Below are 21500 nucleotides of genomic sequence, written 5' to 3'. Positions count from 1 at the left end.
GATAGGCCTAAAGGTTAAAGTATAAATAAGTTTTTCTTCTTCAGGTCCACTCTGGAATTTTTCTCTATCATTGAGAAGACACTCAAACAATCTCTGCTTACCTGTTTTATACCCCAAGAAGAACCAAGTTCAACGCCATCAAGTGGCATTACGCAATTGGCTATTTCTAACGCTGCATTTCTAAGCATTTCCATATTTACCCGACATGTATCTTCATGCCAAATCTCCTTACGATCTCACAGTTACTTCTTGGTGTGCAAATTTTTATGGCAATGAGTGTATATTGCGTTGGCATGTGGATGCCTGTTTCCAGAATTCCCTTTGTTGCTGTTTCCAGCTATGTGTTCTGTATGAATCTACAGATGTTGATGAACGCTTTACTCAGATTACCATATTGGGTTTGATTACCATATTGCGCACCAGTACATTAATTATAAAAATTTGCAATCACAGAAATAAAAGCAATAGATTTGTAAAGATATATATTAAGGCAAATTCCTTTCTATTATTAAATTGCATTAAATATGAAAATTATTTGAAAATAATTGTAGTATCAGTACATACGGATTTAAACTGCTCTGAAATTTTGTTTGCACTGTTATATACAATTTTAGAAGCTATTTCTATACGCTCAGCATGTGAGGGTCCCACTAGCAATAGAGAATTAAAGTCGCTGGGCACTAGTTCCAATCCACGCGAACGAAAGGGCCAGCTGCAAGGGCGTTTTCTTGATTTTGACTTTCTGCATGCCTTCGTGATGTAACAATAGCATACTCGGAGCGTATTCGAGAGATCCTGGTTCGAGTCCCGGCTGCTGGTGTTGTGTTGTACCCCGACAACATCTGACGCATACGGCGAATTCCATAGGTGTCTGAGCCTCCATCCTATAGCTCCCATGTTGCTTTCAAGTATTTCCACTTGTTCTTGCATCTGAAGACTTTCCTGTCCGGGCATCACTTTACCACAAGAGAAATGTTGCAGGCAACTATGACAGGCTGCCTTCCTTCCCAGGCGGCAGACTTCTATGAGACTGGACTGCATATACTTAACCGACGATATAACAATTGATACAGTTCCGATGCTTGTTATGCTGAGAAGCAGCTGAAATATAGCTGTATCTTTTGCAGTAGGTCTTTAAAAGTTATAGTGCTTTGTTTTTTTTTATGGTGTGCGGGAAATTGATTTTTCAGATGACCCTAGTATTGTTTAAATAATCATCATCTAAATCAGTATCTAACCCATTGAAATGATCATCTAAATATAAATCTTCAAAATCCAATCAAATTCATCCGCTAAATTTAAATCAGCATCTAAGTCAGCTAAATAATCATAACTATCCAAAAGATATCATCATTTCAAACCATCATATATATATCATTTCATCATCATTGAAAACATCGCCAAATTAAGATAAATCATCATCGTTCAAATTAAATAAAAAAATCAGTATAATCTAAAGCTTCATCATCAAGAACACCATTCTCATTTGATCAGTATCTTCATCATCTAAACCATGTAAATGATCATCTAAATTTTTATCTAAATCACCAGAATATAGATTATAAAATTATCACCAGATAAATCAAAATTATCATCTAAATCATTTAAATTATCCCCATCATCCAAAACATATCATGTTAAACCGTCGGTTTAACATCAGTTTAACATCGTCACTAACCTCATCGTCGAGATAGATAAATTATAATCCTCCAGTTCACCTAAATAGAAAGCAATGTAACCCAAATCATCTTCTTCTTCATCGTCATTTAACCATCGTCTCCACTGCCGAAACCCTCTAAACTATTCTATAGATCACTATCATATCAGCTATAAAATCCTCATCAGTCAAATCTATATCATCATCAAAATCATCTAAATATTCCTCACCACACAAAACACATCATCATTTTAAACCATCGGATCACTATCACCATCGTCAGAATAAAATAAACCACAATCACACAAATCACATCATCATTCCCATACTAATCATACGAAACTATATATCATCTACACCATCATCAATGAAGTCGTCAAATAAAAAAAAATCACCTAAATACAAAGTACTATCACCTAAACATTTATTACCATCATGCTCAATTAATCATATTCTTCATCACTATAACATATAATCACGATAACTTAAATAAAATATCATCAGCAGTTAGTGTAAATCCTAATCCTTAAAATTCCAGCTATATTATTTAAATCATCATCATTTAAATCAAGGTTTTTTTTTTTTTTTGGTGTTTCGCTAGTATAACATCAAAACGAGCCACTTTCATTTAGATACATACATGTACAGGTAAAAGTGTTGGAGCTTCATTAAAGATTGCACATCTATAGCTCCCAATCACTAACCGAATAGAGCACGGACGGAAGCCCAGAAGAAGAATAAACCTGCTGATAGTTCTTTAAAGAGAGATTTAGAAGTTAGTTTTTAAGTGAGGAGGACAAAAAGGGAGAACGGTTAATAGAAGAAATGAAAAAAACTAGAAAAAGGGTCATTAGAAGGTAGTAGTAATATTGTAGTGGGTAAATCAATTATTAGCCCATCGGATGAGACCAGAACTCGAAACTTTGTGCTGTTGGGAAAGGAGGGAAATCTAATAAAACAGGTTTTACATCAAGCTTGTATAGAACACTAGCAGCTTCGTCTGGCTATAAATGTACCGGAAAAATGGCTGAAAGAAACACCAAACGGTAAATTTAAAAACAGCGTAGAATTTTACTCTGCAGAACAACTTCATAAAAAAAGTTATTACGTGTAACAAAACTACAATGAAATAAGCAATATCCCTTAATACAAATATTAATTATCCTAATAAATAAATTAACCAACTTCTCTTTGCAAAATCTTAAGAACTCAAATGGTATAAAGGAGGTTAAGAACTTTGTTTCCTAAAAAAATCACTCAGAACTTTTCAAAATCTTAAAAACAGTGAAATGAGCAATAAATAACACAAAATAATACAAGAAACAAAAAATTTCTTGAAAACAAAGTATAATTAATGATATTTTATCTTATATTTTCAAGAGAAAAAAATTACAATGAAATAAGCTATATCTCTTAATGCAAATAATTATTAACCTAATAAAAAATTAACGAACTTTCCGTTTAAGAAAAAAAAAATATGCAAAACTTTTCAGTATCTTACAAAAAGTGAAATAAGCAAAAACTAACATGAAAACAACTCAAAAAACATAAAATTCCGCGCAGAATTTTACTCTACAGAACAACTTTATCAAAAAAAAATTAATAAAAATGTATTATATATATATATATGTGAAGAATTTCAATCATTTATGCTGTGTTTTTTTTAGCAGCACAAAAACGAGCAAGATTAAATAGTGTACTCAACAGCCAAGTAAGAACATATTTTAAGAAATTATTATTTTTTTTTTGAAGAATCATAAATGTAGTCTTAGCTTAAATTATCAGATGATAAGTTTAAAAAACAGGATCCATTTATTATTATTCAGGCGAAATAGCAGTTACAAAAATCAGATATGCGGAGTAAATAAAAAAGAATTATTAATAACTTTTTGTATGAAGTTTACTGCATCGTAACATTTAACAAAAAGCCCCGATATTCCTTTTGCGAGTCTTTTTATAGCCTCTGGAAAGGCGGAGCTTCCAAAAATGACGTCAGCCAATCCAGTTCGCTTTAAATATTTCGAGAACATTCTATAACTGTACGTGTAGAAAAGGCGGGAAAAACAACTTGACTACGGGGCTGTGGATTTAATTCCGCGTACTTTCAAATAAGAGCACGTCGCCATTAAAAATGAAAAGACATACAGATAGAATTTCAAGTGTATTCTTGATTATGGAATATTATTATTACATATATATAAATGACAATGAAATATGCCAATGTCTTAAAAACAGTGACATAAGAAATACGATGAAAACTTGTTGCCAAACCCATATTTCTAAAACAATGGTGTATTGGTGTGTATTTTAATTATGGCAAAGCACACTAGAGCTATCTGCCTAAGAGGAGGGATGCCTTCGTGGAGGACTTTCTAAGGGAAACTTGGTCGTATACACGTGGGGAAAACCACGAAAACACCCATGCAGCCAGCCCGTTCGCGGGATTCGAACCTCAGACCGAACTACCAGTGTTCAGCGACTTTACCGCTCGGCCGCTGGTGCGCCCTAAAAGAATGAAACTATTCAAAATGATGCGATTTCATCAAAAATCTATCAACAACAATAAGACAGGAAAATTGTTTCCAAAATCACATTTTTAAAGATGTGAGATGTGCGAAGTGTACTCGGAAACTTCATTTAAAAATTTTTTTAAAAGTACAAAATATTATCAGTTTTCCAAAATTACTTTTGTAAAAGCAGTCGCAAGGATGAAAGTTTAACGTGTCCAAAAATCAAAGAAAAATAAACTGTACATTTTTAAAAATAAACTTTTTTAGAAAATATCCCTTTGAAAATGTGTTAAGCTCCATTTGTTAAATAAAATCGTATTTAATCGATTTATTGAAACAAGAAATATATTTTAAGTTCGTAAAATATCTAAGTGCTTACGTTTCATGACGATTTGAAAATGGAGTGTGTAGAGTAAAATCTCGCTTTCCTATAGGCCATTATGTCTCAAAACGACGCGATTTCGTCACAAAACATAAAATTAAAAAAAAATTCGAATTAGAATTTCGAAACAATCGCTTCGAGGTGCACTGGCCCTTGTCTAGATACACCTATGTAGCAAATTTTGTAGCCGTGTGTCTATTAGCTTACGCGCAGTGCAAAGGAAAGAAACACACAGAACACACAGACAGACTCTTTCTTTTATTATATGTAGAGATATCATATGGCAAATTTGGAATAATTCTTAAAATAGAAGAAAAATATATGTAGAATAATACATCAAGTATACAATAACACATAATGTGCCATTATAATAAAATTATAATTTTGAATAAAGTGCTAAAATATAGGATAATACATGATGAATCATATAATAAAGTTAATAAAATATAAGTATAACATGTAGAAGAGAATAAAATTGTATTTTAGAATTCATGATCTCAAATAGTTTTCAGTATTCATTAGGCAGAGTTCATAAGTCAGTAAAGTGTTCATGATTAGAGAGATCATAAAAAGTTCCTCGTTTAAGTTCATATATTTTACATGATTCATACAATATTCATAGCTCATTTTTGTCATGACACAGCAAATCAGTATCATGACTCACCTATTCAGTTCTAGTTTACTCTCACGACTCAATTTTTATATTTCATTCTGTTTATTATGGATTTTGCAAGGCTTTTTTTATTACGATCAGTAGAAATAAGTATTTGTGACAAAGATCGATAATTATCTTAAAATTCTACAAGGGTGAAAATTAAATATTTTGTTATATTTCGTCTGTTGTAGATGGGGTTACTCTGCATGGATTTAATCTAATTGTGTTAAGTTTTGGTGAATTTGTTTCATATTAGAATGAACATGTTGAAATTTGCTGATCGTTCTTTTGAATGATATATCAATATTTCTGGGTGCGCGAACAGGATACGTTTTCTTGAGAGGAGATGAGAAAAGATAGTGATCACTGTCTCCTTTCTAGCAGCATATACAGAAGTCAGTGTCTATTAAGTTTCTTTGACGAAAATAAACACGATATGGCCCATGGCCAGTAATATTACATGTTAAAAAGGATTTTGTACTCTTGGTGTCAGTATTGCAATAGGGGTAGAACTAGTAATTTCGTCGACCTGTAGATGCGTTATTCCATTGTTCTTGGCATATTTGGGTAATTTGTTCTTTTATGGAGAATCGAAGATAAGATTTGGGAAATTTCGTATATAGGAAATTGCTTTCTTGATTAGGAACAGCTTCTTTGCAAGTTTGTCGAATGTTTCGTTACCGGCATTTCTGCTATGGCCTCTTATCCATGATATATGAATTTTTAAATTATCTGTTTCTTAGAGAGGTTATTGATGTCATGAGCAATAAAAGACTGATTTTCTGGGTTAGAGATAGCATAGATGGCAGATTGACGGTCAGTATTAATATTTGATTCTATAATTAAATACTTCAATTGAATTGTTTTTAGTTTTAGTTTTTATTGATGTTTTCATTTTTGGGTGTGATACAGCAGGAGATGTCTATTGTAAGGAGCAGAGCGCATTTCGTAATCCTCTGTGATGTATATGGTTTTGTTATAAGTAATATTATGGCGAAGTTGATATATTGTAGAATAAATTGCTTCTTGAATGGATTCCACATGGAGTAGAATAGTTCCAGCTAAGATATTAAGAGCAGTACTGGAGGTAGTTCCAAAGCCTCTGGTAATATTAAGCGTAAATTGTCGTTGTGTTGAGGTAAGAATTTTTTCTTTTCTTGTTGTTATAGGGAATGGCCAGATGGCAGAGCCGTATGTAATCATTTTGGTTATTACTGTACGATATAGTAATTTGGTGATATGGCGATTTAAACCCCAGTTTGTGCCATGCACATGTCGAAGATTTTGACTTATAGAATGTGTACGAATTTTAAGTTCTTTGAGATATTCGATAAAATTTTGTTTTGATGTATTATAATTTCCTAGGTATTTGATTGATTTAGTATGCTTGATTTTTTTTTTGCCATTTATTTTAAGAGAAAGTTGCTTAGTAAGATTTTGTCCAGGTTTATTATTTGTCATGATTCTAGATTTGGAGGATGAAATATCAAGTTTAATTTTCTTGCATTCTTGCTGGAATATGGCTATTATTTCTTGACAATTTCTTCGAAGGATTAAATGGGACCTTCCACTAATAACAAATGCGACATCATCGGCGAAAGCAGTAATTTTAGCAAAAGGAAGCCAGGCACTTTTTATAATTTTATTAAATGTAATATTCCATAATTCTGCGATCATACATGCGCCTTGTGAACATCCACGAACTTGTTTTCTTCTGATTAAAGTATTATTATATAAAATGAGACTATGCCGATTATCAAGGAAATTATTGATAATTTGATAGATATTATAAGGACATTCAATATTTCTAAGTGCTTCTTTAATTGAGGGCTGCCATAATGAATCAAAGGCTGATTTAAGATCTAAGCTGATTATTGCGGAGTGTAGGTTATTGATTTTATTAACATTGATTTGGTTTAGGACTGCACTGGTTGCATGAATGGTAGATTTTTGCTGCCTAAATCCATACTGATTTTCATTAATGAATTTATGATGGTGAAAATGGTATTCAAGTCTTCCTATAATACAACGTTCAAGAATTTCTCCAAGAGCTTGAAGAAGGTTAATTGGCCGATAGGAATTAGGAATATCAGGAACTTTTTTCGTTTTGAGGAAGAGTGTGATTTGTCCTGTTTTTAAGCAGTCTTGAAAAATACAAAGTTGAAGACATTTATTGCAGATTAGAATTAGCTTACGATTAGTTTTATGTATAATTTGGATGCAGATTCTATCTGGTCCAGGAGCATTTTTGTTATTGAATTTTTTAATAATTCGATTGAGTTCCATGGATGTAAATGGGATATCATTTTCGTGGAAGTAGATTAAAACGAATTAATCTTTGTTCAGTTGAATCATCATATATGCTTTCGTTTGGTAGAATAACATCTAGGATGTTTTCTAAAGTCATCTTCGTAACATTTTTATCATTATTTCCCGTATTAGTGACTGTAAGTTGCGTTGGGTGGAAGATTTTGTTGGTTTCAATTTCGTACAATGAGCCATACGTATCCTGGTTGTTTGAACAATAGTTGCACCATGCTTAACGTTTTGCAGATATTATTTGCTTTTTATGTGAGGCTTTTCGTTTTTTGTATTTTTGAAGTAGGTTGAGTCGTTCTTCATCAGTTTGCGATGATTTGAGTTTTCTTGATCTTTTGAAGAAGGTACGTTCTTAGGTATCTTGAAACTTTCTGATAAGTTCCTTGGTAATATTATTAAGTTCTGTTTTAGTTGTACACAGAATAATAGAATTTAGAAAGTCATTTGAAATTGGATTGAACTTTTGTTGAAATTTCTTTTCTTTGTTATTATTGATTTTAAATCTTGTAAGTGCAGTAAAGGACGTATATTCAGTTATATCAAAAGAGATATATTTGTTATCAGATCAGTGTTCATTTAGTATTGATCTGTTGTTAATTTTATTATCAAGATGTGTTGTAGAAATAAGAAGATCAGTCCAATCTTTATTGTAGGTATTATCAAAGTTAGGTCGGTCAGTAAAATGATTATGTAGAATGAGATTGTTTGCATTTAAAAATTCTTCAAGTATTTCTCCTCTGTGATCGGTTTGTAAGTATCCCCATTAAGTACTATGGGAGTTAAAGTCTCCACTAAAACATGCGGACTATTATTATTGTTGTAAGATTTCATTTAGTATGGATAAGGTTTGATTTGGATTTTTGACGGAGATATATAGATACTAGTAATAAGAAGCTGAGATGCATTAGTATTGATTGAAATTGTGATTATATCTCGAGTATTAATAATTATTGTAGAATTCCATTCATTGTTTGGAATGAATATGGCTGTACGAGGAGTTAAAACAGCAGTTGAAGCATGACGTTGAATAATTGCCCAGTTATTTGGACTTCTTACTAATTTGCCAGTGATGCAATAATGTTCTTGTTTTATAATAAAATCTGCCAGATAATCTACTTGATACTGACATAGTTGGTCGGTGGCGGTCTTTGCTCTTTGAAGAGTTATTTTGAGAAAGCGGATGCCATTGTTATTCTTTTTATTGAAGGAAAGGGTCTATAGATAGTCTGCAGGATCTTGCATTATTGTTGATAATATGTATTGGATTTTACTCGTCTAACTTCTGTTTGATATGTGGACCAGGAAATAGCTAAAGCTGGATGTTTACAGTCAAATTTTGTTTCATACTTTTCATTGTTAATCCAACAGTTTATGCAGTACGGAGTTTGGGAATAACAGCAAGAAACATGATATTTTCCGCCGCAGAATGAGCATTTTGGTTTGTTTGTCTTATGAGAGAAATCCTGACAGACTTGACATCTGCATACACCGATAAACTCGGTTATTTTATTGGTGCGCCATCCAATATATATTTGTTTTTTACTCATAAGATTTTGGAAAGTTTGACCGTGACATTTTATGATCCATTTATCAGTATTATTTTGATCATTCAGTTTAAATAAAGGTCTTAGCTCGGAAATATTTGATTATGTTTCTTGGGCTATAATTTGAATCAAGGCGTCAGAGTTGAAATGTTTTTGGAATATTATGAATTGTACATTTTGGTATTCTGGCTTCAGGAAATTTTACGTTAACTATATCTTTTACAACTGTTTTGGCAATGAGGTTATAGCTGATTTTTCCTATACCTTCTAGGTTATGACAGTGTATTGCAAGGCTTCCTTGAAGAAGGGTGTTTATTTTTTTGACGTTGATATTTAATGCTTGCAGTGGTATTATTTGCAGTGGTATATGATTTATTTGTTCTATTTTTCTTTTCCGGATCTTGCTTCGTTTGGTCATTAAATCAATCGTTCTACAGTCGTTATCCAGTTCTGGCTCTTTTCGGTGTTCATCCGGTTTCCTTTTCGGGTTTGACAGTTCTTTTTCGGTTCCAGCTTGTTTTTCAGATTTGGATTCTTTTCCGTTTTTTGCTTCTTTTCCAGGTATTGCGTCTTTTCTGACTCATCTATCTTTCCAGTTCTGGCATCTTTTCCGGCTCTTGCTTCTTTTCCATTTTTTGCATTTTTTCCAGTTTCTTCTTCATTTTCAGTTCTTTGTTTTTTATTTTTTGCATTTTTTCCAGTTTCTTCTTCTTTTTGAGTTCTTCTTTGTTTTTTAGTTTTTGCATTTTTTCCAGTTTCTTCTGCCTTTTCAGTTCTTCTTTGTTTACTTGTTTTTGTATCTCTTCCAGTTGTTTCTCCATTTTCAGTTCTTCTTTCTTTTCTAGTTTTTGTATCTCCTCCAGTTTTTTCTTGTTTTTTAGTTCTTCTTTCTTTTCTAATTTTTGAATCCATTCCAGTTATTGCTTCTTTTTCAGTTCTTGCTTCTTTTCTAGTTTCTGTTGCTTTTCCAGTTTTTGTTTGTTTTTCAGTTCTCCCTTCTTTTCCAGTTTTTGCTTCTTTTTCTGCTCTTGTTTCATTTTCAGTTCTTGCTTCTTTTCCAGTTTTTGCTTCGCTTCCTGCTCTTGCTTCTTTTTCAGTTCTTGCTTCTTTTCCAGTTCTTGTATCTTCTCAGGTTCTTGATTCTTTTCTAGTTTTTGTATCTTTTCCAGCTTTTTCTTCTTTTTCAGTTCTTGCTTCTTTTCTAGTTTTTGTGTCAATTCCAGTTTTTTCTTCTTTTTCAGTTCTTGCTTCTTTTCCAGTTTCTCCTTCTTTTCCTGTTCTACCTTTTTATTCAGTTCTTGTTTCTTTTCCAGTTCTTGCATCTTTTCCGGTTCTCGCTTCTTTTCTAGTTCTTTCTCGTTTTCCAGTTTTTGCTCCTTTTCATGATCAGAAGGAGGGTTTTCCAATCTACAAAATAATCAGTATATCTTTATTTCAGTAGTAAAAAAGTGAAAGTAATGCAACGACGATCACGTTTAACATGTACAACACTTCCATATTTAGATACTATATAACACTTTGGGCTCAGTTTCATAGAGAAAAATCTCCCCGTAGGTTTATTGTTTGACAGAATGTTTTTCTACAAAGGGCGAATTTGTTGTTTTCGTTATAAGGACCTAAAGCCAAGCAAAGAAGTTAAAGAATTTGGCGTGATTTGTATGCAATAAGCTACCACCATGAATCTCACGTAGAGCGTGATAATTTGCAAAGTTTCACTGCCTTACTTTTCCTTACTTAATTTTTACATATGTTGTAATAATAATAATAGTAATAATAAACAGGTGTCTTAAAAACAGAGGGAAAGAATGGCGAAAATTGCAAAATAGGAGGAAAAAATGAAACTGAAATGAAAAATGAAACAACTACAAACAAAGGATGGAAAAAGCATTTTAGAAGATATACACCTAACGTACTTTCTGAATCAGCAAAACCTGTATTTAAACGAGTATAAGTTTGAGAGCTTTAGATGCATTTATTTTTTGAATCAATTACTATTTCTTACGCATGCCAGATATCTTAAATTTCTTCAATTTTTGTATAATTTACTTACGTATTTTGTATTTTAACCTTTTCTTATTATTATCCCAGTAGAGGTAACCTTACACATCATTAAATTATCTCCGAGTTTCATCATTTAAGTCATCTTTCTCTCAGAACAATCTCTTTGCATCGCTGGCTGCACAGGTTTCAAATTTTCTCTCGTTATTCCAAATTCAGAACATTTTGCTGGTCTATTTCGTCGTCCAGCAGAGCAGCACTAGGAGTCTTGCCACCATTTGTATTCAATTGAAAAATTATTCTCATTCTTCAGTTACATTCTTTAAGTTTTAATCATTTATACAGGAAGAAAGAAAGAAATCAAACACAGTAAAACAAATTAGGAAAAGAAATATCTGTTTTCTCCTATATTTATTGTTCCCTGTAATTTCTTTTGCCTGTTCCATTAAATTTATTGAAGGAAAATTTGCTAAGTTTTTCAGAATGTATTTCCTAAATCCTTATGCGAATTAAGCCTTTCGGAGCGTTTCGGCTACACTTTAATGGTTTTTAAAATGTAATGTTTGAATATTGACAGCTGCCTATACTGAAATATTTTCTCCATAGTCTTTAAAAAAAGAAGAATTAAAGTTCCAGGAGATTTTTTTAATGAAGGACACACATTTCTTATTTGAAGGGCAAGAGGAAAAAAAAAAGATATTTTCGGATGGGAATATGTAGCATTGTAAACACCGTGTTTGTAAATTTCATCATATAGTAGCGACACTTGAGTCATAAGTAATTATGCACATATATGAGAGAGACGACATCGAGGAAAAATGAAATGGCAAAACAGGGCCGAAACAACTTTCCTGGCCGCTACAAACAACACAAAACACAAGAAAGAACGGACACCAATTATGCTTAGCACAAGAGAAATTAAAAAATAGGAACAAAATTAGACACTTATGGACCTCAAAGAAGGTGTTCGAAATTACGACCTGCGCCCTGATGCAGGTATCACATCTCTCGCACATCGACCATAAGATGTTCTGGAAAATACTGTGCATCCTGAGGACTTTCCCAGCAGCTGCCACGATATGTGCCACAAGTTCCTGTTGGACTTCTAACAGGGATTTCGTGCACTAATGTGTTGACGTACCCCGAGCGGAAGTGATAATGCAAGTGAGGTCTCGTGATCTTGCTGAACAATGCACTGGACTACCCCTACCAAACCCATGTTTAGGATACTTTCCTAAGGAACTTTCGAATACTTTCTTTGATGACGATCCAATGTTTTTGTTCTTATTTCATAGTTTCCGCTGCGCTAAGAATAATAAAGAAATATCTTTACACTGTTCGTACCCTATTTTTCTTGTGTAGTCTCTCGTCACTATGGCGCCAGGAAAGCATTTCCGACCATGCATTGCAATAAACGATTATATATATATATAATTTATTTCCTAAACAATATTGATTAATTGATTATATTATCTCCTAAGTTTAATTAAAGTAGAATTATTTTAAAAGAGTGAATCCATACTGGTAAGTTATATTTCGAAAGATGTTTTGAAGTAATTTGAAAGCAAAATGTTAAAAATGTTTTAACGGGGACTAGAGTTAAACCATCATGAAGAATAAAATTTCAATTGTAAAAGGAAAATTAAAAACATGTAATCATTGTCATTGATCGGAAATTAATTGACTTTTCAAGGGGAACAAACCAACTCCCGTTCAACGAACAATAATTGATAAAAATACGTAAATACGAAGGTGTTTCGTCTTTACTCGAGTTATAAGTTAAAGCCAAACCGGCAATTCTAGTCAAATATCCTAAATATCTTCGCGAATAGAAGGGATTATGATCCAAAGCTTATAGTTAAAGAACTTATTCTTATGAAGCAATTTTGTCAATTCAATTTGAAGTAAAAAGCAAAATCTGTAGAGAAATCCGATATAACCCGAGTAACCGTCCCCGACACCTTCATGTTTATGCATTTGAGTTCTATATTATTTGTAAAAATTAAACATTGGAAATTGTTATTATGAAATCGAATTCAAAGTAAAGTTGAAATAAACATAGACGATTACAAAATAAGATAAATAATGCAAAGTTTGTAAAAACAAATCAAAGACAATATAAAGTAATATAAAAAAATGTAAAAAATAATATATAATAAGAACAGTGAATGTACATGAAGATATAAAGGCCAGAAAAGGTATTAAGTAACTTACATTCTTTCTAGTGGGGGAGTTGGCAAAGTATTCTCTTCATGTCTGACTCATAAGTGTTGGGTGTCCGAAAATTCTTGGCGGCAGTGGGGGCTTTGAATAATATCAGTCGGTAAGACTTGGGTGAAGTAATTTATGGTAGTGGGTTGGACTCGGAGTTCTTGAGGGATGTATTATGTGGAGTTCTTATTTGAGGGAGACTGTGTGTTAAGATTTTTTTGAAAATACTATTGAATGGAAATTATTAATTTTTGGCTAATTGTCGTGTCGCAATGATTAAGAATTTAAGAAAGGAAAAAAGGAATTTTCACTGTCAGAGAGCTATTAGACAGTCATGAAATAGGCCCATTTTTTTTAGCTAAAGTCATGAAATAGGCCCATTTTTTTAGTAACAGTATAATAACAGCATGAGTCTGAAGACAATTAGCTTTTTACAATATATACAATTGAGTAATTACATTATATACAAATCCTTCAACTGATAGTCATACAACTTATACCGCCTTCTCAGGTTTAGGAGGAAATTATCATATCCCTATCAGTTACATGATTTAGAGTGAGTATTTAACGCCTGCTCTTTTAAGGATATGGTTGATAAATTGAATGGGTATTAGATTATTTTTGAGAATTTTAATAAGGAGCAAAATTTCGCGTTGTAAATCTATTGTATCTGTGCATATAATTTTAATTCGTTGTATTTGATTAATTATACTATTGTTAATTACTTTTTTGGATATGTTGGAGTTCCAATTTATTAATTTCTTAGTATTGAAATTGAAGTTTCTTGTTTTGTCAAAAAGTAAAATTTTTTTGTAGTTAATGATTTGAAGATCTAGAAAGTCTATGCTATTTTGTGAATTATTAGTTTTATTAAGTGTAAGACAATTCGGATAAATCTCGGAGTGTTCAATTTTATCAAAATTATTAATTGTAATAAGGTCATCAATATATCTGTAGGTGTGTTTGTAGTAATTTAAATCTTGTAGTTGTAGATTTTTTTGGAAGTTAAATTCTTTGACAAATAAAAAGATATTACAGATCGAGGTGCTGGAATGTAAGCCCATTGGCAATCCTCTGACTTGTTTAAAAATTTGATTTTGAAACTTGATGTAGTTATGAAAAAGTGTGCATTTTAGGTAGGTTTCCCATTTGTCAAGAGTCATGATACTGAGCATATCAGGGAAGAGTTTAGTTAGATCAAGTAGACTGGTATAGATTTCTTCTAGAGGAAGTGAGGTATATAAGTTTTCAAAGTCATAGCAATTAATGTTTTGGATGTTAATGGTTTGAATGGTATTAATGACAGGAGTGTTATTATGAATGATCCAGGATTGTTATGATTAGTGTTACAATCATTGAAAATAAATTTACAGATTTTATTAAGTTGAATTAAAAAATAATAGTCTACATTTTTCTTGTAATTTATTAGTTCCATTAGCAATAAATCTGAATTTTAATTGTGTTTTATGGAAATTGGGAATCGCCTAAAGATTAGTAAATCTGTTGTAGTTTGCATTGAAAGTAATATTGAGTTTCTTATGAAAAGTTTTAAACCTGTTTATTATAGATGTTTCTGTAAGGTTGGCTAATTGATAAGTAGTTGCGTTGAGAAATTCTTTATGAATAATTTCTGCGTAGAATTGTTTTCATATAATAAGTTATTAGTTGCTTTATCTATTTTTGTAATAGTAAAAAGCTGTTTTAATGTTTTAATATCTGATGTAATTTGTGACCAATTCAGTGTACTTTTAAACTTGAGGTGACTGATTTCGGTGGATATGCGTTGAAGAATTTTAGCTTTCCATTTTTAGAAGGTATCTATGGGTAAATTCAGTTGATAGCTTGCTTTAACTATAACTTTGTTGATAGTGTTTTCGAAAGTCTTGTAACAGAAATTTGTAGTCATGTTTCTGACTGGTCTAAATTTTGTACCATAACTCATTAGTGTTTTAAGTTGATGGTTTTATATGATATTCAGGTTGCCAGTAATTATGTGCTGGTGATGAGAATCCACGTAATTGCTGTAAATTGGTGTCTTACAATGTCATTCTGCTGTTTCATCTATTTCATGGTGGTTAGTCAGCAAGTTGCTTAAGGTCCTTTGATATTTAAATGCAACCATAGGTAATGTGTAAACTGCGGGGAAGTAATCTTTACAATCTCTGATTATTCTTGAGAAATGAATATTGTCAAACTGCGGATGTAGAAAATTGACTTTAAAATAAATTTTGCGTTGAGTGAGACTATTAGAGAGTCCGAAAAGACTAAAATGGAGAATCATGTCTTTAATGATTTGTATATCATCGTAGCTTTCTTGAATGAATTTTTTTAGTTTGATAAGGAATTTATTAGTACAGGAGTGTAACAGTTGAAAAGTTTCTTGGGAAAGTTGTCTGAGTCAAAAAAACATTTCAATTGTTTTTTCAATGCAAATGTATCCAAAGTGGATAAAAATCTTGCATTATTTTTTATTTTGCTTCCTCTTATTTCTCTCTGCGTTTTGTTGCTGTAGTGCTTAAATTGGCTGAAAATAGACTTCTTAGAAGTATCTCTATGACTATGTATATAAGTGTTAAGTCCATATGGATAAAGTGAACGTTGTTTTAGTATATAGAGAGATTCCTAAAAAATTCGTGTTTTGTGATTGGGTATTATATCTAGTATCTGAAGTTGAATAGAGTTGAAGTCATGGTGTTTAAAGTGCTCTAATTCTGCTGTATTGAGTTGTGATGGTGTACTTATTTTAATGCTATTTTTTGTGCGTTGAATTTTTTGATTTGAGCTCTATGGTTATTGATTCGAAAGTTAAGATTGTTTTTAGTCTGTCCTATATATTTTATATGTCAAGTGCCGCATGTAATCATGTAAATACAGTTAAATGTTTTTTATAAAAATTGTTTTTTGGGTTTATCTGTAGCAGGCATGGCGTTAAATTTTCAAGTTTTTCATCTCGTGGAATGACATTTAATGATTTCAATTTGAGATAAACTAGCAAGATATAAAAGTAAGGAGGCTGCTAACCTTCAATACAGTAAAGGTTTTGTATAAGAACTTTATAAATTTTAAAAATTGAAATATTAAAAAAGAAGAATGGAGGTAATATATAAAGTGGGTACATTAGGCAAGAGATAAATAGCGCTAATAACTGCTATCAAATGTTGTATGATCTTAAATTCATTAAGTGCGAAAACAAGTTACTATTACTTGCGCAATTGCTGCAAAGTTAGTTAATAATAATTTATTTCCTAAACAATATTGATTAATTGATTATATTATCTCCTAAGTTTAATTAAAGTAGAATTATTTTAAAAGAGTGAATCCATACTGGTAAGTTATATTTCGAAAGATGTTTTGAAGTAATTTCAAAGCAAAATGTTAATAATGTTTTAACGGGGACTAGAGTTAAATCATCATGAAGAATAAAATTTCAATTGTAAAAGGAAAATTAAAAACATGTAATCATTGTCATATATCATATATATATATATGTTACCGTAAAAGACCGAAATTGGAGAATGTCGACTTTCACCGGAGAATGTCAACATTCACCAAATACGTCGGTGAAAGATCGAATATTGCATTACATTCTTGTACTCGTACATTCGGACCCTCACCGGTGTATGTCGACACTCACGGATGTGCTCTGGTGTAGGTTGAAAAGAGAGGAGTATATGTACACGCTGTCATTGCAAAAGGAAGTGTTCCACAAATATATGCTGTTGTAAAAGCAAGGGCCTCTTGTGCAATTGAAAGTGTCATAAGAGTTTAAGTTGTTGCAATAAATAAGATTTGAATCACGTAATTTAGTAAGTTTTAAACTTCTATTATTTTCCTTTCTCATTTTGAATGTACAGTGTGTTTTAAGTTCTTATATTCTTAAGTTCTTAATTTAAGTGCGTTTTTTCGTGACCGAATTACGGAGAAAATATAATATTCTTATGTGTTCAACATTCACCATAAGTAGATGGTGAATGTGGACATTTACCGGTGTAAGTCAGAAATAAGAGTATTTGGAAAATATTTCGGACATACAACAAGCGACTACGTGAATGTTGACATTCACCGGTGAAAGTCGACATTCTCCAGATTTCGGCGTTTCACCATAACATATATACGATAAACGTATATATATAGATATATATGTAAATGTGTGTGTGTGTGAATTAATGTTAGGAATTCTGATCGCACATATTGATCTATAATACAGAGCAAATTTGGCAGATGAATAAGATAAAATATTCAGATTTATTTCAATTCATATTTGCGGCTCCAATTCATTTGAAATTCTAAACCTACCTATTTCTAGAATATTTATATTTCTCATATTGTTGTAATAGGAAGAAAGTAGCACGACGTCGTGTCAGCGGTGACAGAGATAGAAAAAAATGTGCATAGTTCGACAATATTGTGGCTTAGTAAGAGAAATATTTGATTCAGGAAATTTAAATTCCCACTTAGCTAGATCATCATCTTTATGTAAATCATGTGATGGGGATATATATATCTACATAAATATATTTTAATTAATTAATTTTTATTTTTTAATTTTCTATTAATTCAAAATTATTTAATATTATATATTAAAAAAATAATTACAATGAAAAGTTGGAATCTGGAAATTTTTATTATGTTTGATGAGTACATTCTCAAAACTCGAGCTAAATAATATTCTAAATCTCTGTAAATCTAGAAATATATAGTCTAACAGAAACAGATGAAGAGAACAATTTATATTAGATTTGTTCCGAATAGAGTATAGGATGGATTTCAGTGTTTACGTAATTTGTTTTACATACATATATATTATTATTTATAAACATAAAGTCCTTTTTGTCTTTGTTACTCTAATTATATCAACTATTTGACATTCAACAACTAACTTCATAACAACTTCTCATTCACAAATTTTACAAACTGGCCGTTTAAACACGTGTATTTTGTATATTAGCTTTCTGTTTAGATATTTCATTAGTTAATGCAATAACGTTTCCTCATAATCAAAAGGTATGACAATAAATTTGAATTTTTCACAATAGGATTTTCCATCTTAAACATTTATAATATATTTTTGTAATGAAGGAATGAAAAAAACATTAAGTTAATTAATTATAAATCTGAAAACGTATTATTTTCCAGACCAGCGTTTTTGTCAAAAAATTATTAAAGGTATAATTAAACTGGACCTGAAACATTATGTTTTGTTTTATTATTTTTTCCGAAAAGACTTACGTCTCCGACACGTATTGCAATCTTAAACATTGGGGATCCAATTCTTCTAGTAGTTGATCGCTGTAGTATATTCCTGCTTCTCCTTCTTCTTCTTCAAATATACGTCGATAATTATTTGCGCTGAAATATTTTTATTTTGTTAAATATATATGTTCATATGTTTGAATTCATTAATTTAATAAATGATTACTTATACGTTTTTTGTCAAAAGTAGTAAGTTACAGTTTGCGAGCATTTTTACAGATTGTCAAAGATTTTTAAACGCTCAATGTTCCACGAAGAAAATATCTTTACTTATTCAAAATCTTTTAAAAACAATAAATATGGAAATGAATATTCCTCTTATTAGCCTAAATTCCATTATGAGAATATACAGGTATAAAAGGAAATGAAGCTGCTGGCACCAACAGCTCAGGATGCCATATTAAAAGGTCTGATTGACATCTATCATCTCAAATCAAACCATGCAATCAGGAAAAAATTTTCCAAACACGTTTTAGTAAAATAACAAACAGGATGGGACGAGACAGATACAAGAAGATTGCTCGACGGTTACCTCCCGCAAGTATCCCTATAAAGAATAAATTTTTTTCTCCAATTAGATTGGCAACAAGTCATGGAAAGTTCCCATTTTATTACCAGAGATTCTTAAGAAGCACGTAAAATGCGAGCGCGAAAAACCTGCAAATCTGGAAAACCTAAGCTTTATAAATGGCACTCTCCCTTACTTTCCCTTCTTAGAAAAAATAACCAGGATTTGCATCAAAAATTCCAGAGAAACGTGTTTCTACAATATGAAGTGTGTGTCTGCACTTCAACAATTTATGAAATATATTATTGAAAGTGAAGGAACTGTGATTATAAGTATCTAATCATATTACAAAAGTGAATAAGCATATATTTAAGAACAAGAAAATTTTTTAAACGGTGGCTTCCGTTGACCATGCTGATGAAATTTCCAGTCGTGCGCAATTAATCAATGTTTGGGATCTCAACCTGATGGCTGCGTATGCTGAGTCGATGACTGATCATTCATTTGGACAATTTCCGCACAGGATTAAAAATTGCCTTCCTACAGACTTCTTCACTTAACGGGCCATGCGTTCAAAACACAGATTTACACGTTAACTGAAATGTATAAAAAAATTAGCGAAAACAAAAAAAGTATTTAAACGCACAATATCTCTTCGGATCTTCCTATGTTCCTGATTATTACATCTGCTGAAAACAATTTAATACGTTTAAATGCAACTACATTTCATTGAAGTGATCTATTAAATGTTTAACAGTTTTCTGCTGTTGACTTCAACAAATTTAATAATGTTTGGTATTTCATTTGTTTCCAGCAACACCTAGTCTCCTTTGCAAAGAAAATTAATATTAACTTTTGTAATTAAGAAATGATTTAGATGAAAAATTAAATTGGACTGGAGATAATGTCTCGGTTGTTTTCGTTAAAAGAAGTTGGTGCTTTCCTAATTCAAAAAATATCTCCATATATATACATAACATACATGTAATTAATTTACACACTTAAAAAAAGTATTCTTCACATGGTATCTTCAAATGGGTAGATACGATAGCTGAAAAACAAGTGTCGGACTAAAGCGGAGCTGCAAAGAGCGATTTGTTGTACTGATACTTCCGTTTATATAATTCTTGTTATTCGATGCATGTAGTTTTGTTGAAATTCGTGTTACAAATTGCTTTATTCTCTGATGTAAAATGAATTATCCCAAATTTTATTCAGAAGATTTAAATAACGGTTTCGATCACAATACACAGCAGTTACTAGTAAAATATCTGGATCAGTGACTTTTTGACGTCATTTAAAACGCTTAATTACAGGGCCGTAGTACAATTCCCAACCGGCCCCAAACCCAGGGGTATAGCGATATACAATAGTGACATGATCGAAGATTCTTTGGAAATAATCGCTGTCATCGAATGACATGCATATTCTATTTAAGTAATCATAGTCATCAGCTTTTAATATTCGTTGCAAATAATCATTGTCATCGAATAATCATTGTAAAGAATTATTCTCATCGGATAATCATTGAAAATAATCTTTGTCGTTACATAAAGGGGCATAATAGCTGATGTATAAAGAATTGTACTCAAATTCTCAATAAAACAATCGAATATGTATTGCAATTTATCATATGATCATTATTTACAGGAATGATTCTTAAATGATTTCGACCTACGGTTCCTAATGACACCGAGGAAAACTTGCGCAACTGTGACAAAAAGAAGATTTTAAAATACAATAAAACCTTGAAAGCTAGGAAAAATGTCTGAATTTAATTTCCTTTTGTTTAAATGAAGCTTAATGTTTTTAAAGGAAACTGAATATAACGTCATTGTATGTCGAAAATCTTTCGTTAATATCAGTATTTTAAATGAATAGCTGCTTTTGGCAACTTTTATGTTTCACCTTTGGATACGTGACACGATATGCTATCGCTACGTTAATTCCTTTATTGAGATTTTGAAATTTTGTTATATTGAAATAAATTTAAATCATAAACTCTAATGTATTACCTGAAGTGTCAAAGGTCTTTGTTTCCTGAGTTGGCAAGAAAAATTTATTTACGAATCGCTGGTTGCTTGGAAAGAATGAATACATTTTCTTCATAATGAAATGTTTCTATGCAGTTTATGCTATTCTAATTTTATTTATAAAAATTTAATTTCTTTTATTGTATAGTTCCTTTCTGAGTAGAAGTTTAAACTTCTGTAGGTATTTAACGTAATTTAGATGCAATGTTACTTTACTACAGTTACATAATTTTTTTTTTAATTTACTAAAATGCCTGAACGCAAGAAGACAGCACAAATGTTACAGCGAGCTACATAAAAATGAAGTAAGAAACACTGGGAAACTCAGCAGGCAAGTACAAGAAAACTTGCGAGCTTCAAAAATGAATGAAGATACAACTAGAAACTCAGCAGGCAAGCATAGTGACAAGAAAGCTTACACATTCAAGAA

General features: G+C 31.4%; 1 long non-coding RNA gene across 3 annotated transcripts in view; it reads left to right on the top strand.

Moving 5' to 3' along the window:
• Positions 1–21500, top strand: part of LOC146999508 (uncharacterized) — a 184849-nt gene that overhangs the window by 125156 nt on the left and 38193 nt on the right. The gene's annotated exons all lie outside the window — the stretch shown is intronic.

The sequence above is a fragment of the Stegodyphus dumicola genome, chromosome 1, assembly GCF_044657685.1.
Source record: "Stegodyphus dumicola isolate Sdum_Otavi_A_Nest chromosome 1, ASM4465768v1".
NCBI classification, from domain to species: Eukaryota; Metazoa; Arthropoda; class Arachnida; order Araneae; family Eresidae; genus Stegodyphus; species Stegodyphus dumicola.
Note: the sequence above shows the minus strand (reverse complement) of the source record. Positions and strands in the feature narration are given on the sequence as shown.